The 16627-nt window shown below is 43.7% G+C and overlaps 1 protein-coding gene across 2 annotated transcripts in view; it reads right to left on the bottom strand.

Annotated features, from left to right (window-relative positions):
* The window catches only part of LOC147010627 (interleukin-20 receptor subunit alpha-like), a 96832-nt gene that overhangs the window by 71192 nt on the left and 9013 nt on the right, over positions 1 to 16627 (bottom strand). The gene's annotated exons all lie outside the window — the stretch shown is intronic.

The following is a 16627-nucleotide window of genomic DNA, read 5'->3' as shown; positions in this document are numbered from 1 at the left end:
GACCTTTGTTTTGACCGAGGAAACCTCTAACTGCAGCAGCTCTGACTTCTCATTCAGCATCTCGAGGGCCCCCAAAAGGATATCTAAAGTCTCCACAAAGATGACTGAATCATTTGCGAAATCAAGGTCAGAGATCAAGATATTCCCAAATGATGCACCACAAGCTTGATCTCTCCGACATCCTCCACAGAATCCACTCCATACAAGTGCTGAAAAGTGTGGGGGCCAGTACACACCCCTGACGAACGCCAGTAACAACTGAAAATAAGTCAGACATGGTATCACCATATCTCACAGCACACCCCATACCAGAGTATTGTTCAAAATCATATTGATCAGTTTTGTTTGCACCCCACAAAGACCAAGATTCCTCCGGAGGACATCCTGATTCATTGAATCAAACACTGCAGAGATCTCCACCCTCAGCGCACGTGCAGTTTTACACCTCAACTCCCTGAACAGCTCAGCTCTCCCATTAAGCCTGGCCCTGTGACTGATCAATGGTATCCGGTTCCCCTTGAGAGAGAAAATTCTTCATCGCTCTCTGGTGAGTTCAAAGACATCCACCGGCAACATCAAGGAAGGTGGTCTTGACAGCATTCTACAACTCTTCAGGGTTCTCCATAGCACACAGACCATCCAAATCCCCACTCGGCCTGCTTGCAAACTCCTCAGCTACCTTCTCATCTTTGAGTTTGCCAACATCCAGCATAGGCTGAGATGGCGTCATTCCCCTGGATTTAAGCTGCAACTTCAGAGTTGCTCTCACAAGCCTGTGGTCAGTATTGAGGAACCGGTCACTCCAGTAGATCCTGCAGTTCTGGAACATCCTCCAGCGACCATCAACAAGAACGTGATCATTCTCCTTTGCAACACCACCAGCGTTGGAATACCAAGTCCATCGATGACCCTGTGGGTGCTGAAACCAGGAACCAGCCACCCTAAGTCCATGACTTCTTGCAAAGTCAACGAACTTAGTGCTATTCTGGTTCACAGTTCCAGACTCATTGGGACCAAAACATGTCTCATAACCATCCCTATCAGTTCCAGTCGATGCGTTGAAATCCCCTAAGACAATAAGAATATCTCGCCTGGGTCACTGATCAACCCCAGACTCGATTGTGGCATAAAATGCATCCTTCATGGTGAGGTCACTCGCCTCAGTCCTCGCATATACAGAGACCAGAGAAACGACACCAAAGGAGAAACGAATCCTTCATCTCATAATACGCTCATTTACCGGTGTTACCTCAATTATCATTAGAATCAGATTATTGAACACAGCTACAGCAACTCATTGGGTATGGTGACCATCAGAGTAGACAGACCAATAGTTGGTGTAACCACCCACCATGATCTCACCACTCTCCGGTCTCCGAACCTCAGGGAGTGCTGCAATAACGATGTTCAAATGATTGAACTCAGACGATAACAGAGACAGGTGATCATCCTCTCTTAGGGATAGGATATTCCAGGTACCCACCCGATTGGACCACCTCAGGTTAAACTACGGAGACCACCATCTAGTAGACGACACCTCAGCAGCAAGCAGCACACACGACTACAATCTGACCCGGGAAGGTTATCCCATGGTTTTCCTCCTATAATCAAAGAGTGGGGGTCCTGAAGGCTTTGCCCCAATCCCATCATCCGGTGAGCTGCCCTGCGGAGGGCAGCTGCACAGAAGGTACTCCAACGGAGTGGGTTTTCAATTTTCTTTGAGGTTTTCTTGCATTTTGTGGAGTGAAGGGTTTTACGGTAGCTGGAGTTCAAACCCTGCCAACAACATCCTAAAAAAAAGTAACTCATCTGAAGGAGGATGTCCTCAGACACAGTTAGGCACTCGGTATGGATGGCCGTTGGCTCACAAGGAGCTCCTCCACCCTTTGACGGGTTTTGTTTTTTATACTGCTGGGTGTCCATATCATAGACCCTCTGCACCAGAAAACCTGGTTGGGGAGACCGTTTCATCGCCGCCAACCCGACCATGAAACAGGTTAGTTTAGGTTTACAAGATACCTATAGCAAGTCACAGATCTGATTTGGTCTGACCTCTTCCCACTCAAGACAAGAGTGGGAAAGAATAGCCTCTGGAAGATTGTTCCAGAGATGGGAGAAGCGAGGCACAAAGGAATTGAGGTGTGCAGTCAACCTGGATTTTGTAAATTGAACTGGGGGTGGGGAGGATGGAGGGCGATAGTTACTGGAAGAACATGTGCATCCTGTAGTTGCTGGGAGGATTGAAGGATTGAGAGAGCAGAGGGAGCAATATCGGAGAAGATGAAGTAAAAATCAGAGCACTGACCTGCTTACAATAATGGAGCAATAGACTTTGTTCTTTGACTTCATTGTGAGAGATTCCAAACCTGTTGAGAGCTTTAGATTCCACAGAATTCAGGAGAGAAAGATGTGATGCTGGGGTACCACACCACAGGGGAGAGTAGTACTCCATTGAGCTATGGATAAAGACCTTGTCGACTATGACTAGCTCTGATTTTCCAAGGAAAGACTTGGATTAACGGAGGATGCCTAATTGACGGCTGGCTTTGGAGGCCAGCTTTACCATGTGGGTGGCCCATGGGTAGTGATGGGTGAGGGTGATCATGCCTAGCTGTTCAGAGGAAAAGACTAAACCTTTTCCAGTGGCTGACCATGGAAACAGACAGGTAGGTCAATGACAATCCTTCCTAAGCAACACAATGAGATTGTGAGATTTTCCAGGATGAGGGGCATGTTCCATTTATGATGCAGACACGCATCTAATAAACTCCAGATCTGCAGAGAGTGCCGCAGTTGCAGTCTACGTGGGATGAGGGTGCTGTACGACACAATGTGGAGTCGTATGCATAAAGGAAGAGAGAGTTTCCAGGGCATCAAAGAAGTAACTTGTGTAGAAAGTAGATGGAAGAACAAGACTGAGCTCAATGGACTGTCATTGGGCATTCCAGCCTCCACTGGGATAGGATAGAAAGGGCCCCAGAGATTGAGATGTATTGACTGCATGAGTGTAAGAAGTCAAAAATTCAGGAAAGAAGTTAACCCTGCATGCCACAAATAGTCGAGCACTTGGCAGGTAAAGTAGGATGAGACTGTGTTAATTGTCCAAGAGTGTGCCAACCCGATGATTTTGTCAGCCTTTGGCCATCATTCTAGAAACACTCGCTTTGCTCCCGAAATAATTCCCATTTTTTCCTTGGTGCAAAACATTGCTTCCGACACCATTTTTCCAACCATCAGGAGACATCTATCGCTGTGTTCATGAATTGTATTCCCCTTGCTATCCTCATAGTAATACCAGAAAATATGACCTCACAACACTTTTTTTTCAGTCGGCTGCCAAATATCTTGTAGGTATGTTTTTAAAAATCCGTTTATAAAAGGTTTGTTTAAAATAAAATTTTATTTTCTCTGACTTTTAAACTCTTTATTTTATTTCCATTGAATTATATACTTTAACACAGAAGAACACAAATCAACTTTTTGATACACTTTTAAAACCCTTCCATTTAGCAGGACTTGCCCTTATCCCACCCTCATCACCAACTTCAACTCACCCCATCTTTACCACTCCCTGCAGTCCGCCGAACTACACTCATCTTCATCAATGTCTGCATTTACCACCACCTCACCAAATGCCTGCACTAACCATTTCTTCACCAGTGCCTACATTCACTTGGCCCACCTTCACCACTGACAATTTCCTCTGCAGACTCCTTTCACAAACTTAGCCAGGTTTTATCTACGAATTGGTCACACTCTTTTGTTACCTCCTGTGGAGTATCTCTCCGTTTTTTTTTAACCTATCTGCAATAATTCTCAGGTGTGCAAACATTGACAGCAAATTCACTTTTTGATGAGACACACTCACAAACATCACAATCACGACGCTGGTATACAATCACCAACAGTTTTGATGCAGTCGTCTTCCCTTTCTTATTCTGCCTAGCCTTTGCTCTTTTTCGTCTTCCTCAATCCTGGCTTCTTTACACCCTAAAGCTCTTCTACTTGGTTTCAAGTTTCATCTACATCGTATCGTACTTGTGCAAGATGGTGGAATATTTGGCCAAATCCCCTCCTGCCCACCCCCCCCCCACCCATTTATTTATTCCCTCTTCTCCAATTATTTTTTCATTCCTGAAAATAGAATGTTTTATCCGCAGTTCACTCCTCCTCCTTCTTATGCAGCATAAGCATCATTCGCTGAGGAGGAGAGGAGATTGGGACCATGCTCTGTGCAGAGCATTGATGCTGCTTTAGCAGTCTCCTTGGCTATTGGGCACAATCCTGGACAGGTCGCCACTCCGACACAGTATACCAGCATGCTGGCACTCATTTTGCCGACCCCACCTGGTGTTAATTCTTCGTGAAAAACGGGCTCAAACTCGGGATCCTAAGATCCCAAGCCAGGCAACACCAAGCTTAGTTCATTCCACGCACCTCCAACAGTGAAGCAGTGTGTTTCAATGTTGGACGTGCATGGAGTGAACCAGTGAAAATGTGTGATGGTTCTTAAGCTGAACAAAAAGTGAAAAAGCACAAATGTTTAGGACATTTCAGGTGGTGTACAATCTTCTCATATATTCGAACGACTGTTTGCTTTTGTTGTCTAAAATAGTGTTTTGAAGATGAACTCTAGAGTTTGCCGTCTCATTTTCACCAAGGGTGCTGTCCAAACATGGCAACATATAGAAATATATCACATGCACACAATGACAAACATTGTGGGAATGTTGGGGTCAAATGGGGACATCAACATTAGGTCACCAGGCGTGGGTGTGACGATCATGTTGAGAATGATGACGATCAGGCTCGCCACAGCTGGAACCACGGTCAGCAGCAGATTGCAGCTGGATGGCGTGTCATAAGCAGTACTTACTTGACTTATTTAGACGTACATGTTGTAGTTTATGAAAAAGTATTGTATTTTAAGTATAACAATGTACGAATCTCCATGTGTTAAGTCCCTGACATGACAGTTGCACCGAATTGCTCGAAACAGCTGGTGGCATCGGGTTTAGGAAAACAGGGGCCGAAAAAAGTTGTTCAGATTCTATCCACAACCGTTTCCTTCAAAGCAGGGTGAAATCAAATTGTTGGCACACGTCATTCACAAATATCAGGGTCACGTAATCGCTGTGCTGCAGATGCCCTTTGCAAAAAAAATAAAAAATTCTCATCTCCCTGGTTTGCTGATAGTTATCTTATGAAAACTGGTGGTAGAAACTGTGGTCTTCATGCATGGAATGACTTCTTGCAAACACTGATCTTTCCTTTCAGTTGTCCCTTTGTTCTTCTCTTCCACAAAGCTGTGGCTCTAAGTATTATTCCCATGGTGGGGCACCACAATATGTAGAGCAAAAATCAACTTTGGATCCACTGTGCATTCCATAAGCATTCAGAAACACTGGGCTGATAGGATGGCTGAGAAGTGCGCACACTCACCTCTAAAGTGTCTAGCCTAGGTTTGAATCCCAACCCAGCTATAAACTGTCATCCCGGTGTTTCACAGGTAGTGTGAGTCATCAACGTGTGTGCCATCCCTCGGATGGACGTTAAGTGGGATTCTCGTCTGCTGGTTTAAGTTCGTGGCCGTTAAAGATCACACGGTGTCCTTCGCGAAGAGGAAGAGCTATCGCCAGCACCATTGCCAAATTACAAATTCTTGCCCTAACCAGCAGAGGGCACACCATCGGCACAGCCGTGACTCCAGTCATTGATGCTACCCCGCAGCCTTGTGCTGCACGCAAACAAAGAAGGAAACACTACGTAACATTGGCAAAATATTAATAATAATAAGAAGAAGAAGAAGAAGAAGAAAAATAACATCGCACACGGAGTTCAGATGGAACACTATTTTGGCTTGAGGTTACAACATATGGTGGACGATAGGAATGGACTGAAATTTTTCATGGTAGCACACTTCACCGCACCCTACAGATCAGAGGGAGGATATTATTCAGCTAAGCTAATGAAGCACAAAGTGCCCAGCTTGCTGAAAAGCCATTAAAAGTTTTGGGCACAGGGCGCGCCATTAAAACACCTTCATGCGCACGCATATGGCACGTTATCCTGTGGAACTCGTCAGCGGACGTGGAACAAAACCATGCGGTGTGCTTTACCGGACCGTGAAGAAGCTTGAAAGAAAACGCAGCCACCATGGCTCGAGCATCTGTCAGAGTGAGTTAATATTGGAGCAGCAGTCGGCGCCCTCCTGTTGTGAACGCTTTTCTTCCAAGTAATACTTACCCAAGGAATTGCATCCTTGGAGATGCCTGCCTGTCACCTAGGGGAGAAAGTTTCACATTTCACCCTCCCCATATTTATTTGTCACTCACTTGGACCTGCATCACCATTGTGTCTCCCTCGACACCCTTGGGCCTACCTCATACTTGGGCCTACCTCCTCCTCAGGCCTACCTCCTACTCGGGTCCACCTCACCCTGAGGTCTACCTCACCCTGGGGTCCACCTCGCACTCAGACCTATCTTTCTGAATCTATTCATGGTTGGGCCACTCTTTTGTAGGAAACAAAAGCCTTCAAAATTATCCTAGGGACCTGATTCTGATGGAATATCTCACTGTGCCAGTTAAAGTGCTGTACCTAAATTTCTTTAAAAAAATATAACAATAAGTGACACCCAACTATTGACAACGAGGGAAACAAAACATGTGCTGAGTGTCTTGACAACAAAGTTCAATGTTGATATTTCAAACTGTTATGTCGATAAACGCAGGAGTAAAAATTGTTAAAACGTTCACACCGTGGATGCAATTATTTTCCGACAGAATATATGGATTGAAGTTAAGCCACATAATTACAGCTGCTGTCAAGGTGTATATCTGAATGATTGGCATTGGTGCTGCAAGTGGCTTTTTATTGCTGTTTTGAACAAAATTATAGTATTTTCCAACAACAGTTTTAAACATTTTCAGATTTTTTGGCTCATTTAAATCGAATCTCTTGAAATTTTAGATTACGATGAACCGATTGTTTGGAATCTAAGTCATAGGTTTATGTGATTTGTTCAATTTTCTTAGACCGATAACTTACCAAATTGCATTCTGAAGTGACAACACAGAAAACAAACAAGATGTTAATAAATAGGTATAATATTCATTCATACAGCCTTCACTTAAATTGGAACTGACAAAGATTATTTAAACATGGCCAAGGAGTTATATCACTGAATAATGCATTGACAATTAAGTATTGAAAGGATATATCTGACAATTCTTAATCAGACGAAATTGGTTTCTTCCTCAATCAGTTGCCTCGACAGAAATAACGAGAGCGAAGTCGATGACATGCCATCGCAAATCCCCACGATTCCTACCTAAAGCGAAATTGAATGAAGAAGATGGCAAAAAGTTTCACGACGAATGAATGACCCATTATCAAATTTTGAGTTGATTTTCTGGGGTTTTGACCCCTGTGACCCGAAGTTCCCACTCAGAGGCATAGGCATAAACCGGGGGTCAAATCCCCAAAAAATCGGCACATATTACATACGTCCCCCAATGTTGATTACACATACAAAATTTCATTTTAAAATAGGTCCATACTTTCTGTTTTTTTGCATTTGACCTTTTGACCTCCCAAAAGTGACTGCTATTGCAACTTCATGCCACTTGGTGTTCAAAACTACCAATAATTCTCCCAGAAGGATTTTGGCTTGTTCAGGTGTGTTTTTAGCAAACTCCAGTCAGTGCTTGGAGTGCTTGCATGAGTCGAAATTGGAGTGCTTGCATGAGTGCTTAAGCGACTTGCCGAGCGCACATTGTCGATATCTGTACCACGCTACGTCATTCTGAAAGAACCGTTCACTCACTATGTTTGATTTTCACGTGCCACATCATTCAGAGTGGGTGTTTCATGCTTTCAGAGTGAGTTAGTGTCAGGTCAGGCCAAATTAGATATGTGACTTGCTACAGGAACCATGTAAACCTGAACTAACCTGGTTCATGGTCAGGTTGTCGATGACTAAACCATCTTCCACACTGGGTTTCCTGGTGAGGAGAGCGGATGATATGGACACCCAGCAGGATTAAAAACAAAACTTGTCAAAGGGCGCAGGAGCTCCTTGTGAGCCAAAGTCCATCCATATCTAATGCCCAACTGTGTCAATGGACGTGTTCCTGCAGTTGGGTTACTTTTTTTTTTAGGAGGTTGGTTGCAGGATTTGCACTCTGGCCACCGTAAAACCCTTCATTCTGCAAAACACAAGAAGAATGCAAAGAAAATTGAAAACCCACTCCAGGGAGTAATTCCTGTGCAGCTGCCCTCTGCAGGGCAGCTCACTAGATGACGGGATTGGGGCAAAGCCTTCGGGACCCACACTCTTTGAAGATAGGAGGAAAACAACAGGGTAACCTTCCTGGTTCAGATTGCTGAAGTGTGTGTCTGGGTGGTGCTGACGTGTCATCCACCAGACGGTGTTCTCCTTCGGTTAACCTGAGGCGGTCCCTTCAGGTGGGTGCCTGGAATGTCCTATCCCGAAGAGAGGCTGATCACCTGCCTCTGGTATCATCTGAGCTCAAACATCTGAGGTTCTGAGACTGGTAGTGGAGAGATCATAGCAGGAGGTTACCCCTACTATTGGTCTAGTCACTCTGATGGTTACCATGCCCAAGAAGTTGCTGTCGCTGTGTCCATTAAGCTAACTCCAATGATAATTGAGGTAACACCGGTCAACAAGCATATTATGAGACTAAGGATTAATCACTCATTGGGTGTTGTTTCCCTGGTTTCTGTATATGCTCCGACTGAGGCGAGTGATCTCACCGTGAAGGACACATTCTATGCCACGCTCGAGTGTGTGGTTGATCAGTGCCACAGGCAAGATACCCTTCTGGTCTTGGGGGATTTCCAATCATTGGCTGGAACTGGCAGTGATGGTTATGAGAAATATGTTGGTCCCCATAGGTCTGGAATTGTCAACCAGAATCACATGAAATTCCTTCACTTTGCAAGAAGCCATGGACTAAGGGTGGCTGGTTCATGGTTTCAGCACCCACAGGCTCAATGCTGGACTCGGTATGCCAATGCTAGTGGTCTGGCAAAGGAGATTGACCATGTGCTCGTTAATTGTCGCTGGCGGATGATCCAGAACTGCTGGATCTACAGGAGTGCTCAGTTCCTCAATATTCGACCACAGGCTTGTGGTAGCAACTCTGAAGTTTCAGCTTAAATCCAGGAGAATGGTACCATCCCAGCCTAGGCTGGATGTTGGCAATCTCAAGGATGAGATGGTAGATGAGTTTGTGATAGATGAGAGGGTAGTTCGTGCTCTGTCACCCCAAGCGAGTGTTGCGTACTCCGTCACCCCGAGCGAGTGGCTCGTGTTCCGTCAGTGAAGTGACGGGTGGTATTTGCTAGTATATAAATATATATCAGTGTGTGTACGTGTGTGTCTCCTCCATAACTCCAACACCATTGAAACCTAGCAGCCTGAACCTTTGCATGCATACAAAGAAAACTACAAGGAAGTGCATGACTGAAAATTGGGTATTTGGATTAATTGAAACTCCCCTATTGAAGATAGTTAAAACATCGGTAAATGCATTACGAGAAATGGTTGAGGACGTGTTCAACATCGAGTTTTTTACAATTTAAATGGCCGCCAGTCGACCATCTTGAAAAAAAAAAAACGACATGCACATCCATATCTGTGGAAAAGATGTGAATATGTTTACTTAATGATATCCACCTCGTTCTCTACGGTCTTAAGGCATATCGTGGGTTATCTCGCTGCGGTCTGAAGCTGCCATGTTTTTTGGCCTGCTCAACCATGCTCAGACTTGGAGCAGGCCGCAACGACTTCCTCACGATAGCTTTTTTCACTTTCCTCACTCATATTATCGAATGTCTGTTCATCATAGCTATGAGTTGCTGTATACGTCACTTTTTTAAGTGCTATAGTTTTCAAATTACGAGCTTTGAGTGATTTCACACATTATATGATGCGATTTTCCATGATCTACACTCATAGACTAATTAAAGTGCATCAACAAAATATGATTTCGGCTTTGAGGATCGGATATCGTGCCAACTAAATAAGTGTCGAAATCTGGAGTGAAATTTTATAATTTCAAGAAATAACGAGTCCGATAACAAAGCCGACATACCTATTTGCTTGAAGCAAGCAAGGATGTTGTACATCCTAGTCCACGTATACACAAGAAAATTTGTGTAACATTTCCAAAGCATTAAACTTATGTTTTTTCTACTGTTTGGAGAATTATATTGAGTGAACAAACGCTTGAGGAATGGCCCAAAATTAACCACTTAATTGAGCGATTTGATTTAAAGCATTCACTGCTTGGCATCACATCCTATCACCCAGAGGGACTGCTTACCCAAAGTTTCTGCCAGATCTGTGTCTATATTTTCGGAGGTTTCACAAGGTGCTCTGCAGGGATTCAAAACATATCTGGTGAAAAACAGACATTTCAAAAGAAAGCTATAACGTTTATGTAGATCGTGAACCGATGTACCAAGTGACGCGTGCAGAGACAAGCAGGCAACGTGGCGGATTATCTGCAATGTTTATTTCATGGGCGATTAAACTTTGCGATGTCTCCAGGGTTGTTCTACGTTAAATAGCAACTCTTTTGTGGATAAAGTTATTATTTGAACGAATTGATTTAATTTCTTTAACTGCTGCGGTCATGGTGAACACAGGCTTTAAGTTAAAGGGATCCTTCATTCTATGCAGTCACAGCCTGGCCAGTCATTCCTGATCACCCATTTAATTAGAGTGCTTGCTTGAGTGCTTAATCCACTTGCTCAGGGTGAGGGAGTACGGTCCACTCGCTCAGGGTGATGGAACACGAACCACTCACTCAGGGTGATGGAACACGAACCCCTCACTCAGGGTGATGGAGCACGAACCACTCACTCAGGGTGATGGAACACGAACCCCTCACTCAGGGTGGTGGAGTACAAACTGTTCACTCAGGGTGACGGAGCATGAATCACTCGCTCAGGGTGACAGAAAATGAACGCGCACTCAGGGTGACGGAGCACGATGCACTCACTCAGGTTGATGGAGCATAAACCACTCGATCAGGGTGACGGAACCTGAACCACTAGATTAGGGTGACAGAGCATGAACCACTCAATCAGGGTGATGGAGCACAAACAACTTGATCAAGGTGATGGAGCATGAACCACTCGCTCAGAGTGATGGAGCACAAACGGCTCGCTCAGCATGACGGAGCATGAACCGCTCGCTGACAGTGAGGGAGCACAAACTGCTCACACAGGGTGATAAAGCACGAACAGCTCACACAGGGTGATGGAGCATGAACCACTCACTCAGGGCGATGGAGCACGAACCCCTTTCTCAGTGTGATGGAACACGAACCACTCACTCAGGGTGATGGAGCACGAAGCCCTTGCTCAGGGTACTAGAGCACGAACCGCTCACTCACATTGATGGAGCATGAACCCCTTGCTCAGGGTACTAGAGCACGAACCGCTCACTCACGGTGATGGAGCATGAACCGCTCACTCACGGTGATGGAACATGGACCGCTCGCTCAGGGTGACGAAGCACAAAATGCTCGCACAGGGTGATGGAGCAAAAGCCACTCGCTCAGGGTAACGGAGCACGAACCACTCGCTCAAGGTGATGGAGCACGAACTACTCACTCAGGGCGATGGAGCAAAAAACCACTCGCTCAGAGTGACGGAGCAAAAAACACTCGCACATGGTGACGGAGCAAAAACAACTCACTCAGGGTGATGGAGCATGAACCAGTCACTCAGCGTGATGGAGCACAAACCACTCACTCAGGGTGATGGAGCATGAACCACTCACTCAGGGTGACAGAGCTTGAACCGCTGGCTCAGGGTGACGGAGCATGAACCACTCACTCAGGGTGATGGAGCACGAATCACTCACTCAGGGTGATGATGCACGAACTACTCACTCAGGGTGACAGAGCATGAACCGCTGGCTCAGGGTGATGGAGCATGAACCACTCACTCAGGGTGACAGAGCATGAACCACTCACTCAGGGTGACAGAGCACGAACCGCTCTCTCAGAGTGACGGAGGATGAACAACAGGGTGATGGAGCACGAACTGCTCGCTTACGGTGACGGAGCATGAACCACTCGTTCAGGGTGATGGAGGATAACCGCTTGCTCAGGGAGACGGAGCATGAAGCACTCTCAGGGCGACGGAGCATGAAACACTCAGTCTGAATAACATGGCAGGGCAAAAAGCGTCCGCAGGGAGTGAACGATGCACTCAGAATGATGATACTAAAAGGGCACGATACTGCTATCGACAATGAGCACTCGGCAGATGGATTAAGCACTCATGCAAGCACTCCAATTAAATGGTTGATTGATGAGGAATCATTGACCGGGCTGTCGCTGCACACAATACAGAATCCATTCATCCTCACCGCACACACAGGAGTTAATGAAATAAAATGAATTAGTTCAAATAATAACTTTATCCACAAATTTGTTGCTGCTCCATGCAGAACAACACTCGAGAAATCGCAAAGTTCAATCCCCAGTGAAATAAAAATTGCAGAAAATCCGCCAGGTTGCCTGCTCGTCTGTGCATGCATCATCAGGTTCATAATTCGCAGTCTGCACAATCGTTTTAACTTTTTTTAAACTTCCGTTTTTCATCAGATTTGCTTTGATTCCCTGCAGTGCACCTTGTGAAACCTCCAAAAATATAGACACAGATCTGGCAGATGCTATGGATAGACAGTCCCTCTGGGGGACAGGGTGCAAGGTCTCGCAGTGAATGTATTAAATCATATAGCTCAATGAAGCTGGTTAATTTTGGCACGTTCCTAAATTATTTGTTCACTCAATTTTATTCTTCAAACAGTCAAAAAAGATAATTTTAATGCTTTGGAAATGTCACATTTTCTTGTGTATATATGGATTCGGGGGGAACATAGATTTGCTTTCTTAAATTAATTAGTTATATTGGCTTCAGTATGACTCATTATTTCTTTAAATTATCATTTTTCACAACAGATTTCAACACTTATTTCGATACTTAGACAATATCCGATCCTCAAAACCAAAATAATATTTCAATGAGGTACTTTAATTAGTCCATGAGAGTAGATAGTGGAAAATGGTATCATAATATGCATGAAATCGCTGGAAGCTCCTAATTTGAAAACTATAGTACTTAGAAAAGTGATGTACCCAGCGATTCTTCGCTCTGATGTGATGCACAGGCATTCGGTAATATGAGTGAGGAAAGTAAAACATAAAATTATCGTAAAGGAATCGATGCAGCCATTTTCAAGTCAAGGCATGGTCATGAGCAGGACAAAAAAACATGGTGGCTTCAGACCCCAGCGATGTGACGTAGGATACGCCTTAAGACCCCACAGAGAGTGGTGACCGAGGATGCACCTGATAAAGGATATAATTAAATATGGCTCTAAATTGGCTACAAAGGTTGTATTTTAATTAAGCGAAATACCCAATTTTCACTCTTGCATTTTCTTGGAGTTTTCTTAGTGTGCATGCAAAGTACCAGGCTGCTTGGTTTCATGGTTTTGGAGTTATGGAGGACACGCACACACATACACTGACACACACTGCCTATTTAACAGTATAGATGAGATACTTAAAGGTAGCTGTGATAATGAATTGACTTTTACAGAAATTGCTCAATCTGCCATCTCAATCCTCTGACCCTGCATATTGACTCAGGATGCATACATTGAAATGATAATGAGTTTATTGCGATATATATATATATATATATATATATATATATATATATATACATACATACATACATGATGCACACACATTTTTGACAGTGTGTGCTTAAAAATGATTTCTGATAAGAAATAGATCAGAAAGATTCATTGTGAGGAGTGTAGTGAGCCCGAAAACAATATTTTGGTGATGAAATGAGTGGCATGGTTTAAAATATCCATATCAGTGCCCTTTCTTTCAGTAACCCTCTTCGATTTGAATTTCAAAAATCCAGGCTGCACACCTCGACTCTTTTATTCCTCACTTCTCTCGTCAATGGAACCACTTTCCAGAGGCTGTTCTGTTTCACACTTTCCTCCAGGGCTTCAAGTAGGCAGCACACTGCCACCTCGTGTAATTCCCAATCCAGCCTATGATCTTTAAATTACCCCCATTAACCCTTCCTAATCCAACCATGTTGCTGTTTTCAGTGTTTTTTGTGTTGTTCGTTCTCTCTCTCTCTCTCTCTCTCTCTCTCTCTCTCTCTCTCTCTCTCTCTCTCTCTCTCTCTCTCTCTCTCTCTCTCTCTCTCTCTCTCTCTCTCTCTCTCTCTCTCTCTCTGTTTCCTTTAATTTTCATTTACCCCCCCCCCCGCCATTGTATCCAGTTATTGCCCTGCTACCCACTGTCGAGTTAACCTTGCTCTTCCATTGGCTTCACACTTGTAGAAAAAAAAAAGGAAGCATTCAACATTCGAGTTTATTATTGGTAAATATTCACAAATATTCAAACAAATTGCATACCTACGTCATCAGTTTCTCATTGAACTAGACGGTATTCATAGAATGCCTACCTTGTGCAGTCTTGAGAAGGACTTGGTGCGAGCCAACTCTTCTGGCAGCAAATTTGTAATTCGAAAAATTAAATTCAAATCAAATGGAAGACAAAATAAAATAGGTGCTGCATTGGAGTCATCAGAAGGAATCCAAACAAGCAAAAAGCAAAGATGGAATACTCAGGATCCTGGATAGAACTCGGGTTTCAACTGCTACTCTTCTACCCTCAAACCCATCGATGCACAACCAAATGAGCCTTCTTCAAAAAAAAAAAATAATAATAATAATCGTTAAAATAACACAGATTCAAAAAATTAAATCATTCTGGCTGTTAGACCATGTGTCTGATCATGTTGAAATTTAAAACATATTCCCCATCATTACTAAATCATAATTTTGAAGGTTCATGTCAATTGGTGCAGCGGTTCAAGAGAGACAATTTTTTAAAATATCTCACTTCAATCCAATATGGCTGCCAAACTATATGACCTATCAATATTATTCATGAACATCCAGGTATCCCCAAGGCTTGGGGAAGATGTGTGTGAAGTTTCCCCTCGATCTGTCCAGCCATTCTGAAGAAGACGATTTTAAAAAAAAGATTTTAGGGTAAATCCAACATGGCTGCCAAACCATGTGACCTATGATGTCATAGATTGGGAATTTTTTATTCCCGATGGATAGGCGGGCATATCTGTAAGTTTCTCCTTAATCTGTTCAGCAATTTCAGAGATTTTTGAAGTTTTTTTTTTAAGTATGGCTGCCAAACCACGTAACCGATGACGTCATAATATTTTTTCTGTGGACTAATTTATCCCTCGATTCTCAAAAAAATTCATACTGATTGGATGTAGCGTTCTACATTCTACGACATCATAACAAAGGCACCTAAGACGTAATAGAATCACATTTATTAGCCGCGTCTCGCGAAGCGAACGCTGGCTCTAAGAGAGCACTGTCTTCTTCTTTTTCTTCTTCTTCTTCTTCTTCTTCTTCTTCTTCTTCTTCTTCTTCTTCTTCGTCTGGTGAAGACAAAACCATTATGACGTGGCTCTTGGACACATTTGTCCTTGTTTTTTCCATGGAGCAGTTTTGGAGATCGACGTCCAACGTTTCTCTTTTTTTTTCAACATGGCTGCCATACCACGTGAGCTATGAAGTCATAATTATTGTTAAAACATTCTACATGAGTCGCCGCACCGATTGTGAAAATTTCTTGTCGTTCCGAAAAGCGGTTCCAGACAAAAGGGAATAATAAAATGCAGACACGTACGTACAGACAAAGTACAGACACGTTTCACTTTGCGAGAATGGGCTAATAAACATTTAAACGTTATATTTATCATTGTGTGAGATAATGTTGCCGTACAAATACATGGCAAACCATATTCTGATTCCTCGAAGCAGACAGTTCAAATGAGGCAATGCCTCTAGTGACGTCATCGCTCTCTGTGCCTTTTGCATTGTGGTTTTATGAAAACCAATTACTGCAAAGTCGTGAGCGCCATAAATGGACCCTGGGGCTCACACAGACAGTTGTGAATTTTTGATACTTTCGACAGGTGTTAAGCAAGACTCGACAATACTCATTGCCCGACTTTGGGGAATTGAAAGAAACTTTTAAATTAGAATTAGCTTCATCGTGAACCACATTCAGCGTTCGTATCTTGTAATCGCTGTATAAAAGGTGTACAGTATTTTACAATTTGAACAAATATCACCTGGGGTCATTTTAAAACTGATTTTACAGGTGTATTGAAGAGAAGTTGAATTTTGCGCACTGATCGTTTTTCATTCGCCGTTTATTGAGTTTTGCTCCTGCTCACTTCATTTGCATACAACTTTCATTTTACCGTTTGTCAGCAATTGTAGGAGGTCACAATAAATAAACATTTAATGACTGGCCGGGATTCGCAGAAATTCTGACTCAACACCACCCCCACCCACAAGTCCTCAACCCCCTCTCCCCCTGCCCAAGCACAAGTCCTCAACTCCCACCCCCAACCCATATCTATCTATATCTCTCTCTCTCTCTCTCTCTCTCTCTCTCTCTCTCTCTCTCTCTCTCTCTCTCTCTCTCTCTCTCTCTCTCTCTCT

Source organism: Eptatretus burgeri, chromosome 16 (genome assembly GCF_056783735.1).
Source record: "Eptatretus burgeri isolate ZD-2024b chromosome 16, Ebu_testis_v1, whole genome shotgun sequence".
Classification (NCBI taxonomy): domain Eukaryota; kingdom Metazoa; phylum Chordata; class Myxini; order Myxiniformes; family Myxinidae; genus Eptatretus; species Eptatretus burgeri.
The sequence above is the reverse complement of the archived record's forward strand: the minus strand, read 5'-3'. Positions and strand labels throughout refer to the sequence as shown.